This window comes from Bos indicus x Bos taurus, chromosome 5 (assembly GCF_003369695.1).
Source record: "Bos indicus x Bos taurus breed Angus x Brahman F1 hybrid chromosome 5, Bos_hybrid_MaternalHap_v2.0, whole genome shotgun sequence".
NCBI classification, from domain to species: Eukaryota; Metazoa; Chordata; class Mammalia; order Artiodactyla; family Bovidae; genus Bos; species Bos indicus x Bos taurus.
In genome coordinates, this window is record NC_040080.1 from 56,609,764 (window position 1) to 56,635,497 (window position 25,734).

The 25,734-nt window shown below is 37.3% G+C and overlaps 1 protein-coding gene across 14 annotated transcripts in view; it reads left to right on the forward strand.

Annotated features, from left to right (window-relative positions):
- ANKS1B (ankyrin repeat and sterile alpha motif domain containing 1B) overlaps window positions 1–25,734 on the forward strand; it is a 1,175,033-nt gene that overhangs the window by 409,202 nt on the left and 740,097 nt on the right. The gene's annotated exons all lie outside the window — the stretch shown is intronic.

Sequence of the window (25,734 nt, forward strand, 5' to 3'; positions counted from 1 at the left end):
GTGCCTTACTCAGTAAACCTTCATTGAGTGCCTCTGGTGTTCTAGGTCTTGTGCTGCATGTTGCAGAAGTAGAGTGAAAGGTACAAGTTCTGATAGGTAGGAACTTAGAGGGTATTAAAATTAAGAGTAATAAGTTCAATGATAGAAGTGAGCATGAGGTGCTCCAGGAGAGTAGAACAGGGAGGAGTGAGTGAAGGCTTCCTGGAGGATCTGGTGGCTTATTTGAGCCTCAAAGAAGGAAGAGTTAGATGAATACATGGGAAATATATGGCTGTTTAGGTCAGGGGATAGTGTGTGCCAAGATCCAGATGTGTGGAAGAACACACTGCATTCACACTATGCCTAATTTAGCCTGGTTAGAACGTAGAATGAGACTAGAGGAAAATGCATAAAAAACAAGAAGTGACATGCTGAAGTTTGAATTTCACTTGGCAGCAGAGTCAAACCACTGACAGACTTTAAGGAGGGACAAGGCATGATGAGTCTTTGTGTTTTAGAATGATCTCTCTGGAAGCAATATGGGGAGATTGCTTGTGCAGATACGTGACTAGAAGCAGGAGGACTAATTAGGAGGTCAACACGCAGTCTTAGCATAAAATAATTATGGCCAGGACAAAGGCAATGTTAATGAAGAGGGGGCAGGAGGAAGAAAGCTGAGGGGTCTGTAGGAGTGAAGCTCATACCTTATCCCCTTGGGATTCTGCCATTTGGAAAAGAGTAGGCAAGGGAACTGAGGAGTTATATCTTAGGGAATGTATTCTACAGTTTTTGGTTAACTGTGCTGGATAACTTGGCTCAGTTTCACAGACAAAATTAGGATTTCTGTACGCACAGGAAATGCATTCTGAAGCTTTTCCTGGAGAGAAAGAAAGAGAAAGGACTAGAGAGAGAAGAGAGAGAGTGGAAGGATGACCAGGTCTTTAGAGGGACTGTTATTAGTTGATTTGTGCACCTTTTTCTCCCCCCTCCCAAGGGTATATTGGAACCCTTAGTACTCCTAGTATTCAGAATGTGACCTTATTTGGAGAAGCCGAGACAGAGTCTTTATACAGATAATCAGGTTAAAATGAAGTCTTTAGGTGGGCACTAATCCAACATGACTCATTAAAAAAGGGGGGACATAGAGATATGGAAAGAAGAAAGATAATGTGAAGAGACACAGGGAGAAGATGGTCATCTAGAAGCCAAGGAAAGAGGCCTGGAACAGAACGCTTCAGCAGGAACCAGTCCTGCCAATACCTTGATTTTGGACTTCCAGCCTCTAGAATTGTGAGAAAACATATTTCTGTTGTTTTTAATACTTTGTTAGTAGCAGCCCAAGTAAACAAATACAGGGACTGTAACTGAGGACACAAACTCAAGACCTAGATGGGAGGGGTGAGTTAGGATGCCGAGGCCTATGAGGACAAGTCGTGTGCCTGGCCATGCTTAACTCAGAGGCTACAAAGCTTGAGTGTCTCGGTTGTAACTGGCAATGTCATTCGTTGGTATGGAAGATGTATTTTCTCAGAAAATCAGTTCAGTATGGATGTCAGTGTCCTTTCTGTGGTCACTTGTTAACAAATTTATTAACTAGATGATCTAGTACAAAACAGGTCTCATCTGACCATAGGAAAAATGTTTTTATCGCACCAACTGGTTTAATTTAAATATGAAATCAACTTGCATTAAACAAAATTATATAATTCAACCAGAAAAGAAGGATTCTCTGCAAGAAGCATTTTACTCATGCCTCAGTGACTACAGATTTATATGGAATAAATAATATTGCTCTAGTACTAGGCTCATTAAATAAAGATTAACAGAAGTCCAGTCCTTGCTTGACAAATTTGCTAAGACTCATGTTTATTCAGTCAGTATTGAATCTATTTATTTCCCTTAATGCATAGAGCAAAGGGCCTTACATAATCGTAGTGGTGACTCAGTTACATAAATGAATGAATCATTAAATGAGTGAATGAATGAATGAATATTATCCTTAAAAGAAAGTGGCTATAATGGCAGGAAAATCCCTTATGAAATAGTCACATGCCATCAAAGATAATGTTTTCTTATCTGCCTTTCATTTAATTTTAACCTTCACAGGGGAATTTTTCCATTTTTCTGGTTACTAGGCAACCTGTTATTTTGAATCACTTAGTATAGGATTTTCTCGCTATGGATGCTCAATAAATCCATTTTGATTAATGAGCCATTTACAGCAACACCAGTGAGAACTGTTTCCAATCCTGTTGCAGGAGAATAGATGGTCTCTGATAAAAAGGACACAATCAATAGTCCCATGCCAGGATAGTGCGGGTCTCGGTTATCTTTATTCAATTTGCTAATGTGCTCACTGGAGTATGGTCAACCTGAAATGAAAATGTCATGTGGCGAATAATCTTCCATGCCTCACTACACCTCCCTCAGTATCCTGAAATGGGTTGTAGCGTGAGGGTGACTTATACCAAAATATTTTTTGAAATGGCGAACTTTTCTTAGTTCTAATGCCAAATTTTTGAAACTAATGGAATTCAGAGTGGATCAAGACTAATGTTTATCTCTGCTAAGCAAGTAGGTAGTGTAAACATGAGTTCTGTGAATATGTTTAACTCATTTAGGAGAGCAAACTGTTTTTAAGCCCCTTGGAAGCAATTCTTTAACGTACAAATACTGGCTTTGCTGATAAGAACCACTTTTATCAAACAGCAATTATTTATTTGGCATTTGCTCTGTGCTCAGTGATGTCTTAGCCATTTATCAAGGCAGGTCTCTCTATGGTAAATATGTAATCCAGTGTTAGGTTATAGAGGGGCGAAGAGAGGGAACTAGGGCAGCAGTACCTGCCATGAAATCCTGGTAAAGTAGCTCTTTCATCCATAAGGACAGTTTACTAATTTGAATGGGATCAAATTGGTGGAAACTTGTTATACTTGGAAAACGACAACCTAAACAAAAGGAAAATTATCCTTTTTTTCCTCAAATCAATTTTACTTGTTCTACATATGAATAACATGAACTATAGACTTATAAGATCTCTAACAATACAATGAACGCTCATTAAAGTGATTATATGGGGGATATGGGACTACCCTGGTGGATCAGTCGGTAAAGAATCTGCTTGTAATGAAGGAGATCCAGTTCGATCCTTGGGTCCGGAAGATCCCCTGGAAAAGGGCATATCAACCCACTCCAGTATTCCTGTCTGGAGAATCCCATGGACTGAGAAGCCTGAAGGGCTACAGTCTATAGGGTCAGAAAGAGTCAGACAAGACTGAGGCGACTGAGCACGCATGGGAGATATAAGCTTTTTATGTTGTCATGCATGGTGACGTGTGGAATAGGGATTCTCTAAAGTGTCAGAATTATATAATAATGAATTAAACATTCATTAATTCATTAATTCATGCTCACCAAATTCAACCAGGCCCTCCACACTGCAGCATTGCACTCTTGGTGTGTTAGTCACTCAGTCGTGTCTGACTTTTTGCGACCCCCATGAACTGCAGCCCAGTATCGTACATACTCTCAGCAGATGGCCTCATATTTTAATTAACAAAGAATATGGGGACAACAAGGACCTACTAAATAGCACAGGGAAATACATTCAATATCTTGTAGTAACCTATTATGGAAAAGAATATGGAAAAGAATATATATGTGTATATATGTATGAATAACTGAATCACTTTGCTGTACACTTGAATCTAACACAACATTGCAAATCAACTACACTTAAAAAACTGGTTAAAAAAAGAAAACCAGAGTCATCAGGTGAAAGTTGTATGTCCTCCGCCATGTCTACAACTGCCCCACACGCTTCTCTTGCCTGTTCCTCTTAAAATAGAGGGTATTTTTCTCCTCCTGTAGAAGATTAGTCTCAACCTCTATGCTCCCTGCATCTGCCTTCCAAAAAATATGACCCTTTCATTCATTCCTTCTCTCTCCTGTATTTTTAATTGTTTCTTTTTCCCCCTGGGTCAAGTAACATTTGAATGTTTGTCTTTTTCATTTGAAAAACAATAACAAACAAAACAACTAATAATGAAAGCAACAAGTAAACAAGTAAAAAGTTACCTGATCCCATTGGACTCATTAGCTATTTTTCTCTCTATCCCCTTTACAATTTTAGCATGTTTATTTTCTTCCTCACCTTTCACTTCTCAATCCACCTCATCGGATTTCCAATCCTCATTGCTCTGGTGAAAGGTGCTTTCTAGGAGGCCAGTGCCTAATCCATTAGTACCCCTAGGGCTGATGAAAGTTTCTTTCTAAAGGTACCAATGACCTTGATGTCACAAAATCCAAAGGACATGTCTTGATCCTCACTGAACCTCTCAGCAGCATTTCACAGGTTAGTGACACCTCCATCTTGATATCTTTTCTTCCCTTTGCTGTCCAAAAAAGATTTTCATCTTATTATGACAGCCAATGTTTTTCTGCAAGGTTCTAAAAGTTGGCAATTCCTCAAGGCTTGGACGAAGTCCTCCCTATTCTTTTTTACTTTTCTGTCTTCCTAAGTGATCTCATCCATAGGATGGCTTCTGTTACAATCAACATGCTGAAAGAAAGTGAAAGTGTTAGTGTCTGACTCTTTGTGACCCCATGGACTGTAGCCTGCCAGGCTTCTCTGTCCATGAAATTCTCCAGGCAAGAATACTGGAGTGGATTGCCATTCCCTTCTCCAGGGAATCTTCCTGACCCAGGGATCGAACCCAGGTTGCCTGCACTGCAGGCAGATTATTTACCTCCTGAGCCACTAGGGAAGCCCTTCAATATGCTGAAGGCTCCCCAAATTTTTTCTCTGGTCTAAAACACTTCTTTTAATTCTAGACTCATTCATCCACTCATCCATCCATCCATCTATTGAATACCTCCACTTATATGTCTCAAAAATACCTTGACCCCAAAATATCCAAAATTACATGTGTATTTTCCCCCCCAAACATGCTCTTCACGAAGTGTTCCTTCTCTTAGTAAATGACTTCACCAGTCATCTGATTTCAGAAGCATTTGTGTCATTCTTTCCATGTCTATCTTCATTAACTTCCATATTCAATCAATCACTAGGTCTTGTGGTTTTTAACTGGAATAGGTGGTAAGGGGAAGGTAATTCTGTACTTACTGTTGATCCCTAGCTACTCATCAAATGTCTCTCCTTCAATCACCAATCACTCTTCTGGATTATATTAGTAATAAAATATTATTTACCTATTTGCCTTCCTTGAATTTATCACAGGATAAATTCAATTTATCATTTATCATTTGCAACCAAATCTGAGTGCATCTTTCCTCTTTTAGTGACATGCCATTGGTCTTAGAAAGATGACCCAAAACCCCTAGTAAGGTTCTGCTGCTGCTGCTGCTGCTAAGTCGCTTCAGTTGTGTCCGACTCTGTGCGATCCCATAGACGGCAGCCCATGAGGCTCCCCCATCCCTGGGATTCTCTAGGCAAGAACACTGGAGTGGGTTGCCATTTCTTTCTCCAGTGCATGAGAGTGAAAAGTGAAAGTGAAGTCGCTCAGTCGTGTCCAACTCCTAGCGACCCCATGGACTGCAGCCTACCAGACTCCTCCATCCATGGGATTTTCTAGTACTGCAGTGGGGTGCCATTGCCTTTTCCGAATAAGGTTCTAAAGGCCCTGAATAATGTCATATTTTCCTTTTCATTTCATCTTAGCCTAACGTCTCATAGTCTCTACCTTTCCAAATGACTCTGTTTAGTTTCTTTGTTTCTTTTAGTTCTTTCTACTTATGGGCCTTAATATGCCTGAAGCAAGTATATTTCTGCATCCCTTTTCCTTCTTCTCTCAAGTAAATAACTTTTATTATTCAGTGAAACCACCTTTGTGGGAACCCACACACACCTGTGCTCCAGACTAAGTATGTATACAGATGCCTCTGTTTTCTAATATTTTAGTACCTTCTAATTTTCCTTTAGGCTCCTTACTTTTGATTGGGATTATATAATTTGGGGAGATTACTTATTTTAATATGTTTTAGTTTTCTGTCTTATAGAGCTCACAGTCTTACCTATCTGTTCCCCAAGTGCAACCATAGCTTCCAGCAAAATCACTGCCATATAAAAGACACTAAGCAAATATTAATGAAAAAGTAATACTAGCTAGTGCTATTGACTTCTTACTTTATGCATATTAACTTATTTAACCTTAAGCTATTTGTGAAGTAAGTAGTTTTGTCACTACTATTTTGTAGAAAGGGAAACAAGTCATGGAAAAGCTTTGAACTTTTTAGAAAATGTCAGTGCTAGAATTTGCGTACAGGATATTTTACTCTGGAGATCATATTATTTTTTTCTTCGGCCAAATCACACAGCATATGGGATCTTAGTTCCCTGACCAGGGATCTAACCCATGTCTCCTTCATCCCTGCACTGAGAGCACGAAGCAGTGGACAACCAGGGAAGTCCCTAGAGATCATAGTTCATGAATTAATTAATTAGTTTATTAATGAATAAATTAATGCAATTAATCAATAATGTGATTTTGAGGTTTTTTTTTTTTGCAGAATAAATCTTGAATTTTTCCTTTCAAATAAGTAGATTTGGAAATTTGTTGACTGGTTTGTGATAGATCTATATTGTGTCCACCTATGAAGTGGTACTTAGGAATGTTATAGTCAGTCAAAAATAAGTGGATGAATTGGAGACAAATCCAAAGTAAAAATAAGTGAGTGGTTAACTAATAATGATAAAAGGATAAAATCATCTGTAATAATTAAAAATAATGTTTTAAAATACCCAATTACTCAGGTTTTTATAATGGCACATAGTCACCCCTCAATAAATATCTGTCGAATGAATGAATGTATATTTATCATATGATACAAATTTGGTTGCAAACTAATATGTATATGTACATGAGGGAAAGAGACCAGAAAGACCATATTCACAGTACTATCTCTAGATACAATTATTAGAATTACATGTAATTTAAATTTTTTCATACTTTTTTGTATTGTCCAAATTTCTACAGTTAACACACATTTTTTAATGATTAGAAAATGAAAATTAACTTAGTCATCTAGAAACTTAAAGTAGCTCATGTCAAAGCAATTCACATGTATCTGCTGCTGCTGCTGCTAAGTCGCTTCAGTCGTGTCCGATTGTGCAACCCTGTAGACTGCAGCCCACCAGGCTCCCCCATCCCTGGGATTCTCCAGGCAAGAACACTGGAGTGGGTTGCCATTTCCTTCTCCAATGCATGAAAGTGAAAAGTGAAAGTGAAGTTGCTCAGTCGTGTCCGACTCTTCGAGACCCCATGGACTGTAGCCTACCAGGCTCCTCCATCCATGGGATTTTCCAGGCAATAGTACTGGAGTGGGGTGCCATTGCCTTCTCCGTCACATCTATCTAGTTAATGTTAAATATATAGATGATTTCTGTCTTTGTAGAAAGTTGAATAAACTAAATAAGCTAATAAAAATTGATACTGTTTACAAAATACTGAAACTTCCCCTGCAATAACTCTTTAATCTGTTAAAGATTCAGGTTTTTAACTTATGTCTTAGCTCATATTCAGAATGTTTTGACAACTTATTGACCAAAGATATATTAATATGTCTTTTGTGACTTGAAGTTACTGACTGGAAACATTTCAATATTCACTTACGTAACAGATCATCAGCCACAAGCATTAGTTTCTGCAAAAATCCCCTGGATTTTTAGGGTGTTTATTTAGATTATCTTGTTTGGTGGACTGGTTGAACACTTGACAAGAGTTATTTTCAATGTTCCTAAAAGAGGAAGTATTAGTTTAGCTCATGGGAATTTACAGCTGTGCGATTTCAATCCATTCTAGTGATTAAGCTGTTATTTCATGAACTCCCTTATTAGTTTCATTCTGTTTAGCAGCTGCAACATACAGCATTAAATTGGAAATAACATTATACTGAAATAATAATCTTAAGGAAATTTTGTATAATGTTTTATATAATCTTATATTTAACATCTTTTATTCTCCCTACACTGTCTAGACATGTCAGATTCATCTACTGGCAAGCTCACTAATTCATTTTGTATTCTTTCCCATAGAGGTTGTATTATTAATGTAATATTACAATAAGACTACTAGTTCTCTCTTTACGTACTCCTACACTCTTGAGTAACATTAGCAAAATTAATTGACACCCAACTACAGTCACACTATACATTTAAAAGGAAACAATTTTGCATTAATATATTTTATGCTAGATTTTATTCAACATATTACATGTTACATTTGTATTAACAGATTACATTTGTGTCACAGATTGTTTTGTTTTTCTGTTGGTCTCTCAGAAGCAATTTATAAAAATGTAAAAGACAGAAATAACTTATTGTTATGTATTACTTTTGGGTATTGACCAACTTGCTTTTAATAGTTAACAAAAAGCAGAAAATTAAAAGTAATTTTATTTAATTTCAGCCAAGAATTAATGTACCAAAAATGTCCAGATCTACATTTTCATCACATTTATCATCATATTTCCTATTGCAGTAGAGAAAACTATATCAAAACAGATAAGTAGTTTGTGGAAAGATGAGAATTCACTGTAATTGTCAGTGAATTCACAGCTCTGTCCCCAGTGCTCCAAAGCCTGTTTATAACTGTCTCTTTTCATAAGATCCGTTCATTTACTCGTTCATTCATTCCACAAGTATTTATTAAGGACTTACAGTTTTCCAGGTCTTTAAGTATATGAGACTTGAAGAAAAAGTAAATATATAAGACATGAAATAATAGAAGAGGTCTTATCTAAAATACACTGCTAAGTCAAAGCTCAAAGCATTCTAGGTACTTGGAGTCAAAAGGACTCAAATAGGCCATTATTGCATCCAGAGTTACTGCCAAACTTAGCCACATTCATTCTCTGTGGGAGACTCTATTCTTTCTTTATGCACAGAGCTCAGAGAAGAAACTGCAGGTGCCATTTAATCACATAGATTTTCTATACTTTTAATTTCTATAGAACCATTCAATTCATTACCAAATAGTCATCTAGTGTCTCCTGTGTCTCTCACCTATGAATAGAGGAAATGAAATGAGTATAATGAAATTCAAAAACTGTGCCACAAACAAGAGCAGTGTACCAGCTAGAATTCCTTTCTGCAAAAAATTTAAAAGTACTAAGCAGACATTAACTCACAGGCAAGTATGAGGACATTAGATCATCACATCAAGTGAAGCATACTTTGATTACTGTAACCTAGTTTGGAAAAAAAGTGATTTGTCTGAATTCTGAGATATAGTGACACAGAAATTTTTCTCAACAGATAAGCTCATTTTAAATATCTTTTAACTAATTGTTTCCCTTAGGAAAGCCTATTGGATTGGCATTACTTTTTAGTATAGTATCATAAAAAAATTTGAACATAGCTACTAATATAATGCTTATTTTTCTTCTAGTAGTTTTTAAAAACAAGTTTATGTTCATATCATAAATTAATTTATTTTAGTAATTTTGTGCAACATATGCAAAGTAAAAAGAATAAAATATTTTCCCTGAATCATACCTATCAAAGCAACTAATGTTATTCTGGTTTAGTCCCCTCTCCTCTTTTCTCTGAGAAGGAAATGGCAACCCACTCCAGTATTCTTGCCAGGAGAATCCTGTGGACAGAGGAGCCTGGTGGGCTGCTGTCCATAGGGTCGCCCAGAGTTGGACATGACTGAAGCAACTTAGCATGCATTGGAGAAGGAAATGGCAACCCACTCCAGTATTCTTGCCTGGAGAATCCCAGGGACAGAGGAGCCTGGTGGGCTGCTGTCTATGGGGTTGTACAGGGCCGGACACAACTGAAGCGACTTAGCAGTAGCAGCAGCCTCTTTTGCTGTTTTGCACAGCTTTTCCGTAATAGAGAATGAAGAGTGGTATACACACACACACACACACACACACACACACACACATATATATATATATATACATTTGTATTATATTGATTTTTAAATCAATTATATGTTTTTCTGATCAGAGAAGTATAACATGACCTGTCAATTTGGCAAGATTTGTCAGATTTATTTTAAAGTGACTCTTTCCCAGTTTTTCAATGCAATAAAACAGTGATAAGGGGTAAAAAAAAAATGAGAAAATTATCAATTTTGGCTGCGCTGAAAAGCAGAGAAAATATCTCTATGCTTAATCAGATCAGAAACACAAAATAGAAAGTGAAATCTAAATGGCAGACCAGCTGGTGACTGGGCCTGGAAATAGGCAAGATATATAGGGAGACTGAATCCTTCAGGGGAATGTTTTTCTTGCACAGCTGTGATATTAAGACTTGAAGATAACTTACAATTATCCCACCTCTAGATATTTATGTCATCACATAATCTCTTCCTCTTGTGTGTGGACTGGACCTAGTGACTTGCTCCTAATGGATAGACTATGACAACAATAATGGGTGTCACTTCCGAGATCAGGTACAGAGCAGTTCTGGCTTCCATCTTGCTAGCTCTCTCTTGCTCTCTGGCTTACTCATTCAGATGGAAGCCCCTGTCTACACTATGAGCTGCTCTGTGGAGAAGCTCACATGACAAGGAACTGAGAGAAGCCGCTACTCAATAGCCAGTGAGAAACTAAAGCCCTCAGTCCAACAGTTCTGTGAGAGCCCAGTGCTGCTAGCAATCATGTAAGTGAAGCCAACTCCTCTCAGCCAAACCTCAGGTGAGACCACAGATCCCGCTGATGCCTTAATTGCAGCCATCTCTGTTTTTAATTAAGGGATAGTTCCTTCTCTCTCTATATATATATATATAACTGACATATTTTCTTTTATTATTTTCATTTTATGCTTCTTATTAATTTTATTTTTTCTTTTTTATTCATTTTTAAAAATTATTTTTATGATGTCATTGAGTTGCTAGTAATTTTTCCCCTTTGTTCATTTAGGATTTTCACTGTTCTTTATTACAACAATAAAGATTCCCTTCCCTTCCATAATCTCATGATCAAATATTTATTTTTCTAGCATCAGATGAAAACAAGATGCCAAATGTTTACTAAAACATTCAACTTCCCACAATGATAGCTGTTTTGCCCCATGTACTAGTTAGGATACAAACTGGACTGCTGTAACAGATATCAAAATAAATATGGCTTAGTTCAGTTCAGTTCAATTCAGTCGCTCAGTCATGTCCGACTCCTTTGTGACCCCTTGGACTGCAGCACGCCAGGCCTCCCTGTCTATCACCAACTTCCAGAGCTTACTCAAACTCATGTCCATTGAGTCGGTGATAACATCCACCCATCTCATCTGCTGCTGTCATCCCCTTTTCCTCCTACCTTCAATCTTTCCCAGCATCAGGGCCTTTTCAAATGAGTTAGTTTTTCTCATCAGGTGGCCAAAGTATCGGAGTTTCAGCTTCAGCATCTGTCCTTCCAGTGAATATTTTTTTCAAGACTGATTTCCTTTAGTATGGATTGGTTGGATCTCCTTGCAGTCCAAGGGACTCTCAAGAGTCTTCTCCAACACCACAGTTCAAAAGCATCAATTCTTCGGTGCTCAGCTTTCTTTATAGTCCCAACTCTCACATCCATACATGACTACTGGAAAAACCAAAGCTTTGACTACATGGACCTTTGTTGTCAAAGTAATGCCTCTGCTTTTTAATATGCTGTCTAGTTTGGTCATAACTTTTCTTCCAAGGAGCAAGTCTTTTAATTTCATGGCTGCAGTCTCCATTTGCAGTGATTTTGGAGCCCCCCAAAATAAAGTCTGTACTTTGAAGTATTTCTTCCATTTCATATTCTAGGGCACTAATGAGGTTTTTAACAATAAGCCATCCTTACCTTCACATCATCTGAAATTTTTTGATCAGTTACTGTTTTCCCCCACAAAGTCTTTTTTTCAATATGCTGTACTTCAATATTTTAAGTTCTCATCATTATTTGTGTTAAAAATTATCATCTGTCTCTAATATCAGGTTTATTTTGTTAGGAATTCATTTTTAGTTTTCTGCTCTTTCTGTGGCTGCCAGACCCTCTTAGGTACTGGTCTGTTTCTTGGTCTACTCTTCCAGGTTTAGATTTAGTTGTTTCAGCGCCATAAAGAATGGCAGTCTCTGGAAGACTGGAACATTTCGAAGTCTCTGACTCTGAGTCAGCAGTATAGCAGTAGGCAGACTGATAACCTGTCAAAGTACCAGGAGAATGTTTATCTGTAAACTTCTCCAGAATTTTAGGTGAAGACACCTAACTTAGAACACTTGTTCAGCAAGTGTTCCTTGCTTGGTTCCTTGGGGTACAAGGGAATGTATACCATGCAGCCCAATGCCAACATTGGTATCATATTCTCTGCCAGATAATCCTGGGATTATGACATTCTGCCCCTTGCCCATGGGCATTAGTACACTAGTTCTAAGACTCTCATCTATCCCAGAGGGGTAACAGTCTTGTAACAGCTCTTTTCCTTTTCCCTCCAGACACAATCTGCCAGTTGGCTCCAGGAGCTACATGGCTTGGGTTAGCTAGATGAGTTGCAATAAGTTAAGGAAACACATGTAAGCTGCCCTCCTTCTAGAATCCTTACCTGTAAATTTGAAAACTAAAAAGAATGTATATCAAAGTAACTCAAGGATTAAAACAAAATAATAAAGGAAATTAATCAATATTTGAAAAGTCTAATAATATAAATATGCCCATCAAGAATGATCCAAAAGAAAGAAAGAAGGTACAAATAAATATTATTTAGAAAAAAAAAACAGAAGCTGCAATCAAAGACTCAGGAGAGATTTTAAAAAACCATAAAATGACATTATGAATGATTTTATAACAAAAAAAATTTTAAGACAAGATTAAAGATACAAATTTGTGGAAAAAATAGAAATTACCAATTATAACTTAATACAGATAGACATAAACAGAAGAGAATTGATACAAAAAACATATGGTCAAATGGTTTGATAGGACAGTTATACCAAACCTTAATGACTAGATAATACCAAGGCTGTACCAACTGTTTAAGAGAATTCAAGAGGTAAACAGACAACTTTTTTTCCATGACTTGGAAACAAAACTGTACAAGGAGTATATAAGAAAAATATATATGAAATAATCTCTGGTATGAAAATAGATGCACAAATTCAACAAAATATTACCACAGTGAATCCAGCAATTTATTAAAAAGTATATCATGACTACATAGGATTTATCTTACTATCTCGAGGATCTTTCAGACATCAGAAAATCTTTCAATACACTTTCTCAATTTAACAAATTAAGGGAGATAATTCATGTGATCATTTTAGTATAGGAAGGATTCCTTAAGACAGAAAGTACACATTATTAAGAAAAAAATTAATAAAACCAGATACATTAAAACTAAAAATAAAATCCATGCCTAATATAAGATGTCACAGATTTGTTTAAATGGCCACAAACTAGGAGAAATGTTTGCAGTGTATAACACTGAGAAGTGATTAGTACTATAAGACAAGAAACAGAAAAAAAGAACCCAAATAAAATCAGTGAAACCACTGACAAAGGCAATTAACTGAAAATGAATTTTGAAAGGCCAGTAAACATATTTAACTCCAGTAACAGAGAAATTTAAATTAAGACCACTATGAGATGCCAATTTAGATCCAATCACCAGAATGACACAAAAGTTCTAATGATATGAAGTATTGTAAAGATGTAGAAAAACAGGAACTCTTGTACACAACTATAGAATTATAAATTGGTACTCCATTTTCATGGACAATGTAATATTTTTAAAAGTTTGAAATGCAAGTTGTTGCGTGCTCACTCAGTCATGCCTGACTCTTTGTGACTCCAGGGAGCCTGTAGCGCGCCAGGCTCCTCTGTCCTTGGAATTTTCCAGGCAACAATACTGGAGTCGGTTGCCATTACCATCTCCAGGGGATCTTCCCGACCCAGGGATCGAACCCATGTCTCTTGTGTCTCCTGAATTGGCAGGCGGATTCTTTACCATTAACGCCACCTGAGAAGCCTTATTCTCTTAAATAGCAATTCTACTTCTAGGTATAGTTCTTTAAAACAGAACTTTAAGAATCTGAAGGATATTCATTGTAACATTGTTTGTAAGAATAAAAAATTGGGAAAAAGTGTCCATAAGGAAGAGAATCCCAGTGAAAATTTTAGTAAAATGGAACATTATGCTTCAATTAAAATTAAAATACCATGTTTACAAACATTTACTTGTATATATCTTGAAAATAATGTTAAGTGAAAAAAGCAAGATTCAGAATTATACACATAATATATTTACATAAGTATGAAACACAGTATGTCCAATATGTAATGAATATATAGATAATGAGTGTATACATAAGTAATAAAAATATAAACTCACAGATGGAGAATGCATACTAACCTTGCAATGGTGTGATTAACTCCTGAGAGAGTGCAATGAAATAGATTTATGACAGTGTAAAAGTGGGATTTTTTTAATATTTATCTATAATGCATTTTTTAGAATATCCAATGTCTGAAACAAACATAAAAGTAACATATACTCATAGAAGAATATTTGAGAAGTAGAAAAAAATTTATAAAATAAAACTAAAACAATTATGGGACATTTCTGGTAGTCCAGTGGTTAAGAAACTGTCCTTCTACTACATGGGATATGGGTTTGACTCCTGGTCAGGGAAATAAGATCCACAGTGTGGCCAAAAATAAGGAGAAGTAAAATAAAAAACCATAATCTTACCAGCTGGAGATGAGTGTTATTGACATTTGGTGTGTTGCTTTCTAAGATTTTCTTTTTATGCACAATTTTACTTGGTTAAAATAAAATATATATCTTATGGTAACCATAGTTGATACAGAAACTTTAATAAATGTTATAGGAAAGTTGGTTGTAGAGGAGCAGGATGATGACAGCATTGTTACTACTCTCAGTGATTTATTAGCATCTAGAAATCTGTTAAAACAAAATCCTAAAATGCTTTTAAAATTCTTTTTCCTCAAAATCTGGGACGAGAATTATTTTACTCCTTTACTATTTTGAAGTATCTAATCAGTTGATATAGTATCTTGTACTTGTTCATTGATCTAATTAACAGTACTTAGTTTGAGGGATATAAAGAAGGTAAGAAACATTCTTGTGTTCAAGGAAATCATAGTCTTTATGGGGACCCTTAAGGCAATGGCACCCCACTCCAGTACTCTTGCCTGGAAAATCCCATGGATGGAGGAGCCTGGTGGGCCACAGTCCATGGGGTCGCTAAGAGTCGGACACGACTGAGCAATTTCACTCTCACTTTTCACTCTCATGCACTGGAGAAAGAAATGGCAACCCACTCCAGTGTTCCTGCCTGGAGAATCCCAGGGACAGCAGAGCCTGGTGGGCTGCTGTCTATGGGGTCGTACAGAGTCAGACACAACCGAAGCAACTTAGCAGCAGCAGCAGCAGCATGGAGACCCTTGTACATGAATAATTATAATGTGATGAGCTTAATTTTAGACACATGAGAAAATGATGCAGGAACTGTTAGAGAGTTACTCACTGACAGCCAGAGAAGACTTTACTAAGAAGGTAGCATTGGAGCTGGGCCTGGTAGGACAATTAGTGAATTGTCATACTAAGGGGAAAAGGACCTATATGTCAGAGGAAATTAGATGCATTCTGAGAGGTAGAGTCTTTTTCTAGAGTAGAAAATAAGTAAGGGGCTGTGGGAAAAGATGAAAGAAGTGGTTGAGTAGAAATTATGATGAACCTTTTCTATCATGCTGAGGCATTGGGAAGCTAGCTGAGTAAAAGACCAGAAATACAGTTTTCAAATATCTATTTTAGAAAAATTACAGGAAATATTGATTTATGCATTCTTGGAAAGATCCATAAAGAAAGAAGGGAGAAATTTATTTAAGAGTAAGCTCTTGATATTTCAGGTTAAATATAAATTTGTTTCAATGCATGAAATATTTACTTTAAAGTCAGATTATAATTCACTGTGGTGGTTAGTTGGTACAATCTGTTAAATTAATGGGATTAAAATTTATCATATGGCACTCTCATTTGATGTAAAAGTTTTTGCACTATCAAAAATTCTAAGGACATTTACTATGGAGACCACCGTATCTCATGGACAGAGGAGCCTGGCGAGCTACAGTCATGGACTCAGAAAAAGTTGGACGTGATTGAGTACAATTGAGCGACTGAGCACAGCACATATAATTTAACAATGGCTTGTGGGAACGGTGAAGGCAGAAGGACTTCATGCTAGTCCATTCCTATAGTGTTTGTCTTACTTTGCTATAGTGGTAGGTTGTTTTTTTTTTTTTTTTTTTTGAGGGAAAGAAAGGATTTCAGATTATAGAAAAACTTATATCTTGATATCTTAAGTGTATTTATAAGAGTAACAGTATATTTCTTTCCCATGAGTAGTACACCAAAGACTAAACACTTTAAAGGTTATGTGTGTGTGTGTGTGTGTGTGTGTCTGTTATGTTTTTGTATGTCTACTAGTTACTAACCTGTGTATGCTACACACTGATGGGTCAGTTCAGAGATGCCAAGCAGTGTTTGAAATATTTCTCATCATAACTCTGCAAATTGGAAAATAGGTGTTAAGCATGGATAATTACAGGACTTTTGGTTGCTTGTGAAAGAGGCCCCTTAGATGTACATACAATTAATAACAGATACATCAGAAGCTCTGAGATTTTGTCACCTAATTTTTTTTTTGTTTTTTAAAAAGTAAGACCCTTTGGGCTTTTAAAGTTCCAGTCATTATATACTTTTGCACTCATAAGTAGATTATGACTTTGTATCTAGTATTTAAGCACTATTTTGTTAATAAGAAAAAAATGTCCTCAAGTTTCAAACAAAAATTTTCAATAATGTGTAGTAAAAGCATCACTGATTTTATGGAGTCATATGAGCATTTACTGAATCTGAGAAGTATAGGTAAAAGAAAATGTTTAAGAAAGCAGCCTGTCATCTGGATAGATTCTTCAGTAAGGAAGAAATGACACAATAGTGTGACTTTTAAGAACATATTAAATTGTTTGATACAGTTTTTAGCAGTGATTAGTACCTGATTGCTGAAAAAAACTGTGAAAGAGACCACTGAGAACAATTAGACTGAGTTCAATCTAGGTCGAATTCAGCAGGAAGTAGACTTTGAGATGGAGTTTGGCATGCAACTAAACTGAGTGCCCTCAGAAGCGATGACTGTGGAAAGGAGGCAAAATAGGGCAGAAGGAGAGGTCAGGCTGCGATGAATTCTCAACACAGGCCTCTGTGGACTCCCCAGGGAACTGCAGTACTGGGATAGTCCTTCAAAATCATCCCGAGTTGGTGACTAGGACAGCCTTTATAGCCCTCTGGTAAGCAGACATCAGAAGCAGGTTGCTCCTGGAAGCGGGTGTGACCTTGGGACAGGCAGGTTTCCTCAGCTGACACAGTTCCCAAAGAGGGCTGACAGGTGAAGACTGTCTGCCAGCAACACTTCAAATAGCTAGGAGAATACATTTTTCAGATATGAAAGGAATATTAAAGTGTTAACTGCAGACCGGATTAGAGTTTTGCTTGCAGTGTGTGGTAAAACGACAAGAGGAATGGATGTAGTTATTGATAAGAGAGTTATTAAATGATGAATCATTATGTCTAAGCTGAATATGTAAAAAGTGAAGATAGAAAGGAGTTGATAGATTGAATAAAAGCAGATAGATAAAAGGATTAGTTTATAGCAATGGGGTTGAACAATAGGTTTAATTTGGGTGAAGGAAATGAGAGAGTGAAAACGATGGGCTATCTGTCTATGGAATGGGTTCTTTGAGATTACAGTACCCAAATGAAGCACTGCTGTTCAAATGAGGTGCCTAGTTTAGCCTCAGATACAAGGATATGAAAGGAGTTAAATCAAAGATCACATCAGAATGGGATTTTTGGCAGTCCAGTGGTTAAGGCTGCTTTCCAGTGCATGAGTATGAGTTCGGTCTCTGGTAGGGGAGCTAAGATCACATATGCCTTGTGATCAAAGCCAAAACAAAACATTAAATAGAAGTAATATTGAAATGGATTAATAAAGACTTTAAAATGGTCCACATCAAAAAAAAAAAAAAATGAAATCACATGAGTAGAAATCAGAACACTATTAGGCTTAGATGATTGCTTAAGCATCTACAAGAAATCTGAAGGTCCCAAAGTAATGGCAGCTTTGGGGTGGAAAGCAAGAAATGGGAAACATGTGCTTTGGCTTTGAGGCATAAAAGAGAGTAAACTGAATTTCAATAAATGATAGATATGAGTCAGTGCAGACTATAGCAGAGTCATTTTTACATTTTACATTTAGCAGAGTCATTCACGTTTCACGTGAATGTGAAAGAATCCTGAAATTTAGCCCTGTGATAATGAAAGAAATAATCTCATTTTCACCTCCAGCTACCATGATGCCTTCATCTGGGGTTTTAGCAAGTTCATTTGTTTTTTATGATTTAATTTTGACCTAGATTTTTTTTTTAACTTTACAATATTGTATTGGTTTTGCCATATATCAACATGAATCCGCCACAGGTATACATGTGTTCCCCATCCTGAACCCTCCTCCCTCCTCCCTCCCTGTATCATCCCTCTGGGTCGTCCCAGTGCACCAGCCCCAAGCATCCAGTATCGTGCATCGAACCTGGACTGGTGACTCTTTTCATATATGATATTATATATGTTTCAATGCCATTCTCCCAAATCATCCCACCCTCTCCCTCTCCCACAGAGTCCAAAAGACTGTTCTATACATCTGTGTCTCTTTTGCTGTCTCATATACAGGGTTATTGTTACCATCTTTCTAAATTCCATATATATGCGTTAGTATACTGTATTGGTGTTTTTCTTTCTGGCTTACTTCACTCTGCATGATAGGTTCCAGTTTCATCCACCTCATTAGAACTGTTTCAAATGTATTATTTTTAATGGCTGAGTAATACTGCATTGTGTATATGTACCACAGCTTTCTTATCCATTCATCTGCTGATGGACATCTAGGTTGCTTCCATGTCCTGGCTAATATAAACAGTGCTATGATGAACATTGGGGTACACATGTCTCGTTCAATTCTGGTTTCCTCAGTGTATATGCCCCGCAGTGGGATTGCTGGATCATAAGGCAGTTCTATTTCCAGTTTTTTAAGGAATCTCCACACTATTCTCCATAGTGGCTGTACTAGTTTGCATTCCTACCAACAGTGTAAGAGGGTTCCCTTTTCTCCATACCCTCTCCAGCATTTATTGCTTGTAGACTTTTGGATCACAGCCGTTCTGACTGGCGTGAAATGGTACCTCATAGTGGTTTTGATTTGCATTTCTCTGATAATGAGTGATGTTGAGCATTTTTTCATGTGTTTGTTAGCCATCTGTATGTCTTCTTTGGAGAAATGTCTATTTAGTTCTTTGGCCCATTTTTTGATTGGGTCATTTATTTTTCTGGAATTGAGCTCTAGGAGTTGCTTGTATATTTTTGAGATTAGTTGTTTGTCAGTTGATTCATTTGCTATATTTTCTCCCATTCTGAAGGCTGTCTTTTCACCTTGCTTATAGTTTCCTTTGTTGTGCAGAAGCTTTTAAGTATAACTAGGTCCCATTTGTTTATTTTTGCTTTTATTTCCGATATTCTGGGAGGTGGGTCATAGAGGATCCTGCTGTGAGGTATGTCGGAGAGTGTTCTGCCTATGTTCTCCTCTAGGAGTTTTATAGTTTCTGGTCTTACGTTTAGATCTTTAATCCATTTTGAGTTTATTTTTGTGTATGGTGTTAGAAAGTGTTTTAGTTTCATTATTTTACAAGTGGTTGATCAGTTTTCCCAGCACCACTTGTTAAAGAGATTGTCTTTAATCCATTGTATATTCTTGCCTCCTTTGTCAAAGATAAGGTGTCCATAGGTGTGTGGATTTATCTCTGGGCTTTCTATTTTGTTCCATTGATTGATATTTCTGTCTTTGTGACAGTACCATACTGTCTTGAAGACTGTGGCTTTGTAGTAGAGCCTGAAGTCAGGCAGGGCAAGTTCATTTTTAACTTCTCTTAATGAGAATTCAATGCCTGCTTAGGAGGACATTGCTAGGGTGTGGCGTGGTCAGGTTGGTGTGAACACCAGTTTTAAGTGAGCAGAAGGATACAGGAGGTGAATACAAGCTACCATTGAGAGTAAAATCAGAAAAAAAAAAAAGCATTTGTCATCAAGACCAAAAGGAAAGATTAAAACCCAAAATGGTGCTCAAAGCCAATAGATCCTGGAAAATAAAAATCTATGTGAGAATTGAAGCACAAAACTAAAGAATCCATGAATTGCCCAACATGAGATAAAATATTTTATTTCTTTAATTTTTTTTACCCTCTTCATTTCCTTACAATCAGTCCATAAAAGTCAGCCTTGGGAGGGGACTCATCTCCTCTGGCCTCCCTCTGCCTCTCATTTCGCTTACCGTGCATCACCCCAGGGATCTATTTCATCCTGGTGGTAAAAGTCAAGGAATTGTCATTCTTGGTACCATCCTGCCCCAACTCCTCCTAAATTCTTGAGCTCTTCAGAGTAGGGAATCTGTAGGACAAATAACACTTCCTTCTACTAATGTCCTCACAAATTACAGCATAATTCTGATGATATAATTATTATAATTATGCTAAAGATGCTCTCCCTGCCATGGTTGAGGAATGGGAACAAGAATGAGGGGGTGAGGAGACAGAGAATATTGTCCTACCACAGTCTGTCCATGGGGCTACTTTTCATGGTTGAATTGAGACTGTGGACTCTTTGATGTCCTTGAAACCTTGGAGCTGTTGGGTTCTTAGAAGAGCCTCTCTGATGTAGGTAAGACCAAAGATCTTTAAAACACCAAATGTCAGCTTGAAGTTGCTGGTCAATCAACATCAGCATGCATTTAGCACACAAATGTGGCCTCTTCTATGATGAGAATTTTAAAGTGACTGTAGCTTTGTAGTCTGTTCCTTTTATAGATGGAAGTGGTGTTTGACCATAGCTTCAAAGAAAACAATTTTAGAAATGCAATGTTGCTGATTTTTTTGAATAGAAAAATTCAATCTTTCACAAAGTCGGTTTTGTTTTCTCATCTTTTCATATGCCTTGCCATCTTTCATCTTAATACCTTACTTTGCCAACATCATCTCCATTCATTTTCCACACACATCCTGTGTTCCATCCAGGCTAGCTTTTTATAGTTCCCCAAAGTCATAATGTTCTTCCATACTTCTGCCCCATTGCATATTGTGTTTTTTGTTTGTTTAAAATGCTTCTCCCTCCTTAAATGCTTGATGGTACTCCTTCTTTAAGACTATGATGAAATATTTCTTGTTGTCTTCCTCTCCTTACCCATAAATTTACCTCCCACCCTGGGCCCCTTATTCAGTTAGTGGCTCACTCTTCTGTGCTCCCACACTAGCATGAATGACAGATTTTTAATTCTACATTTTTCCTTCTGTATTTTCCATTAAATAGGCAGCAACTTCAAAATGAGGTTAAGAGACTGTTTACTATTGTAGCCCAAACATTTAACATGTTGACCTTGTTATCAATGTTAGCCAAACACCTAACATATTAGTTATCTATTGCTATATAGCAATTTACCCCAAAACATATGGCTGAAAACAACAAATATTTAAACCTCACAGTTTTTGTGGGCTTCCTTGGTGGCTCAGTGGTAAAGAATCCATCTGCAATGCAGGAGACACAGGAGATGCCAGTTTGCTCCCTGGGTTAGGAAGAGCCTGTGGAGGAGGAAATGGCAACCCACTCCAGTATTCTTGCCTGAAAAATCCCATGGACAGAGGAGCCTGGCAGGCTGCAGTCTGTGGGGTTTCAAAGAGTCAGACACGACTGAGCAAGCACACATGTACAGTTTTTGTGGACCAGGAATCCAGGAGGGTCTTAGCTAGGTGGCTCTGGAGCAGGGTCTCTCTGAGGTCACAGTCAAGCTGTTAGCCAGAACTACAGTCATTTCAAGGCTTGACTGGGTGTGAAGGATCCACTTTCAAGTTGACTCATGCAGTTATTGACAAGCTTCAGTTCCCAGTAGGCTGTTAAACTGAGGGCTTTAGTCCCTCACAGTGCCTTGTGGGCCTCCCCAAAGGCTGTTCACAGTACAGTTACTTGCTTTCCTCAGTGCAGAAGAGTTGAGAGACTGTGAGAGGGCACAGGTAAGACAGAAGCCATTAGCTTTCTAACCTAATCCTGAAGCCATTCTTCTAACCTAATCCTGAAGCAACATCTCATTACAGTTGACCCTTGAACAACATGGGTTTGAACGCATGGGTCCATTTATACTCAGGTTCTTTTCAATAAATAAGTACTACATGACTACACCATCGGTGGTTGGTTGAATCTGTAGAGGCGGAACCCCAGATACAGAGGAACTGCTGACCATGAGGGCCAATTGGACAGTTATACTAGGATTTTACACTACACTACACTATACTAATAGACGTCAGCATCCCTAACCTCAGCACTGTTCAAGGGTCAGTTGTTCTATATTTATTTGTTAGAAGCTGGTCAACAAGTTCAGTTTATAGTCTAGAGGTGAGAATGTAACAAAAACATGAATACCATAAGGCAGGGATCAGACAGGATGATCTTAAAATTTGCCTACCATGGGGTTGCAGAGTTGGACATAACTTAGTGACTAAACAACAACAACCACCACATATTTTATCTGGTAAAATGCTTTATCAATACTATTGACTATGTAAATGGTTGTTAATAGTAATGAATGTTCAAGTTTTTCAGTTTTCAGTATATTAGAAAATATTTCTAATTCTTCAGTTCAGTTCAGTCACTCAGTTGTGTCCAACTCTTTGTGACCCCATGGACTGCAGCACGCCAGGCTTCCCTGTCCATCACCAACCCTTGGGGCTTGCTCAAACTCATTTCCATCGAGTCAGTAATAATATCTAATTATTTCATCCTCTGTAGACCCTTTCGCTCCTGCCTTCAATCTTTCCCAGCATCAGGGTCTTTTCAAATGAGTCAGTTCTTCTCATCAGGTGGCCAAAGTATTAGAGTTTCAGCTTCAGCAATAGTCCTTTCAATAAACACTCAGGACTGATTTCATTTAGGACGGTCTGGTTGGATCTCCTTGCAGTCCAAGGGACTCTCAAGAGTCCTCTCAACTCTTCAAAAGCATACAGTTCAAAAGCATCAATTCTTCAGCGCTCAGTTTTCTTTATACTCCTACTCTCACATCCATACATGACTACTAGAAAAACCATAGCTTTGGCTAGATGGACCTTTGTTGGCAAAGTAATGTCTCTGCTTTTTAACATGCTGTCTAGGTTGGTCATAACTTTTCTTCCAAGGAGCAAGCGTCTTTTAATTTCATGGCTGCAGTCACCATCTGCAGTGATTTTGGAGCCCCAAAAAATAAAGTCTGACACTATTTCCACTGTTTCCCCATCTATTTGCCATGAAGTGATGGGACCAGATGCCATGATTTTAGTTTTCTGAATGTTGAGTTTTAAGCCAACTTTTTCACTCTCCTCTTTCACTTTCATCAAGAGGCTCTTTAGTTCTTCTTTGCCTTCTGCCATAAAGGTGGTGTCATCTGCATATCTGAGGTTATTGACATTTCTCCTGGCAATCTTGATTCCAGCTTGTGCTTCATCCAGTCCAGCATTTCTCATGATGTACTCTGCATACAAGTTAAATAAGCAAGGTGACAGTATACTACAGCCTTGACATACTCCTTTCCCAATTTGGAATCTGTCTGCTGTTCCATGTCGTTTTAACTGGTGCTTCTTGACCTGCATACAGATTTCTCAGGAGGCAGGTCAGGTGGTCTGGTATTCCCATCTCTTTCAGAATTTTCTACAGTTTATTGTGATCTACACAGTCAAAACTTTGGCATAGTCAATAAAGCAGAAACAGATGTTTTTCTGGATGATCTTGCTTTTTCAATGATCCAACGGATGCTGGCAATTTGATCTCTGGTTCCTCTACCTTTTCTAAATCCAGCTTTAACTTCTGGAAGTTCACAGTTCACATACTGTTGAAGCCTGGCTTGGAGAATTTTGAGCATTCCTTTGCTAGCCTTTGAGATGAGTGCAATTGTGCGGTGTTTGAATGTTCTTTGGCATTGCCTTTGTTTGGGATTGGAATGAAAACTGACCTTTTCCAGTCCTATGGCCACTGCTGAGGTTTCCAAATTTGCTGGCATATTGAGCACAGCACTTTCACAGCATCATCTTTCAGGATTTGAAATAACTCAACTGGAATTCTATCACCTCCACTAGCTTTGTTCATAGTGATGCTTCCTAAGGCCCACTTGACTTTGCATTCCAGGTTGTCTGGCTCTAGGTGAGTGATCACACCATCATGGTTATCTGTGTCATGAAGATCTTTTTTGTATAGTTCTTCTGTGTATTCTTGCCACCTCTTCTTAATATCTTCTGCTTCTGTTAGGTCCATTCCATTTCTGTCCTTTATTGTGGTCATCTTTGCATGAAATGTTTCCCTAGTATCTCTGATTTTCTTGAAGAGATCTCTAGTCTTTCCTATTCTATTGTTTTCCTCTATTTGTTTGCATTGATCACTGAGGAAGGCTTTCTTATCTCTCCTTGCTATTCTTTGTATCTCTGCATTCTAATTCTTAAGAAACCATTGGTAGGAGAAAGTATAATGTATTAACTATTTGAAATGTTAAATAATTCTTTAAAGTAATTGTTAAATATTAACTTCCTCACATGATGCAGAGTAAGTACTTTCTCACTGAAAATAACAAACAGAGGATAACTGGGCTATTTCACTTATGATTTTCATACTCTCTTTCCCAGAAATGATTGTCATGTAGCATTACTGAAAGTCACTTTAGAATTCAAAAGTTCAATTTGTCTTATTCACTTATTTATTCATCCATGCAATAAACATCTTTTGAACACTTTTTGTCCCAAGGCATTGCCCTTGCATTAGATATAATGTTATGTTTTACAAAGGTTAAATGAATTTTTCATAATGAAACCTTAGTTTTTAATTGCATAGTGAGAAGAATGTTCATATATAATGTGAAAATGGAAAAGTAGATGTATGATATATAATTCTAGGTGTCTCCATCAGAGGGAGAACACTTCCATGGGAAATACTTATGACAGGACCTACAAACTATGGCCTATTAACTAAATCTGGACCATTCCTGTTTTGGTTAATAAAGTTTTCTTGTAATGCAGCCACAGCCATTTGCTTACATAGTGTCTATGACTGCTTTTGTGCTATAATGGCAGAGCTGAATAGTTGCAAAAAAGATGACCTAGCCTTCAGAGCTTAAAATGTTTACAATCTGGACCTTTACAGAAAAGCTTTGCAAATTTCTGACTTAACGCCAACAATTGAAAATTATATTTCATGAATTGTTACACTAATAATTATTAAATGCTTACTTGATAGTTGCTTAGTTACTTAATTACTTGGTAATTCAAGACTTTCCACAATAATACCTCAAGCCACCTATCTACTTATAGTTATTATTATCTGGCAAGTATATGATAGTAATAGCAATAATTACTTTAACACTTACTATGTGCCAGGCAAAAATACACACATACACACACACATATTTTATTTATCCTTACAAAAACACCATGAGAAAGGCACTTTTTCACAGATGATGAAACTGAGGGTGACTGCGGCAGGATTTCAGATTAGATTTGTTTGATTCTAGAGCCCAAATTTGTTGTATGTATGTCCTCCATTTCTTAGCATTACCTCCATGAATATTCTATTCTATTCAAACTAACTCTTTCTAAATGTGCCTCTTTCCCATCTTTTTATCAATACCTTTTACTCCTCCT